Source organism: Chiloscyllium plagiosum, chromosome 5, assembly GCF_004010195.1.
Source record: "Chiloscyllium plagiosum isolate BGI_BamShark_2017 chromosome 5, ASM401019v2, whole genome shotgun sequence".
Lineage (NCBI taxonomy): Eukaryota > Metazoa > Chordata > Chondrichthyes > Orectolobiformes > Hemiscylliidae > Chiloscyllium > Chiloscyllium plagiosum.
Window position 1 is genome coordinate 6,943,340 of NC_057714.1, and position 1,048 is coordinate 6,944,387.

General features: G+C 48.9%; 1 protein-coding gene across 3 annotated transcripts in view; it reads left to right on the plus strand.

The window, feature by feature from the left end:
* The window catches only part of jazf1b (JAZF zinc finger 1b), a 278,266-nt gene that overhangs the window by 940 nt on the left and 276,278 nt on the right, over positions 1 to 1,048 (plus strand). The window lies entirely within an intron of this gene.

Consider the following 1,048-nt stretch of genomic DNA (forward strand, 5'->3'; position numbering starts at 1 on the left):
GGGGGGGAAAGGCATGGGGGCAGGGTTGTGAGGGTAAGTGGGTGAAGTGTGAGAACAGTTATAGGAGGAGGAGCAGGAGAGTGGAAAGGGGTGGAGTGTGACAGAGGGTGATGAGGGTATGAAAGATCTTCCAAAATGTATGGTATGGATGAGGAGGGTTGGAGAAATGGAATTTAAGGAGAAGGAACACACATAGGTGTCAGCAGAATTGGTTTTGGGATGTGGATTTGAATGAAGGGAGCAGCTTCTGGGTCCTGGAGCATCAGAGGCTGAGGGGTGACCTTATAGAGGTTTACAAAATTATGAGGGGCATGGATAGGGTAAATAGGCAAAGTCTTTTCCCTGGGTCAGCGAGTCCACAACTAGAGGGCATAGGTTTAGGGTGAGAGGGAAAAGATATAAAAGAGACCTAAGGGGTGACTTTTTCACAGAGGGTGGTATGTGAATGGAATGAGCTGCTAGAGGAAGTGGTGGAGGCTGGTACAATTGCAACATTTAAGAGGCATTTGGATGGGTATATGAATAGGAAGGGTTTGGAGGGATATGGGCCGGGTGCTGGCAAATGGGACTAGATTGGGTCGGGATATCTGGTTGGCGTGGACGGGTTGGACCGAAGGGTCTGTTTCCATGCTGAACATCTCTATAACTCTATAAGTGGGGTTGAAGGCATGGTTCAGGAGAAAAGGGTTTGGGTAGGTGATGTGGGAAACTAGAGTACAGGTGGGCATGGCGGCGAATTGTGAGGGTAATGCATAAGATAACTTTTTTATATTCACTTGTGGGATGTGGACATCACAGGCTGGGCCAGCATTTTTTGCCTGTCTCTACTGGCCCTTGAGAAAATGATGGTGAGCTATTTCAGTTCATATGTTGTAGGTAGACCCACAGTGCCCAATGGGGAGGAGTTCAAGGATTTTGACTGGGAGGAAGGGGTCAATGTGGGGCAGTGAGAGATGGAGTCAGTATGGAATAGGTGACAATCGGGGAGTGAGAATATGGGCCAGTGGGTATGTGGGGGGAAGGGTTGAATGTGGGAGTGTGCAGGGTT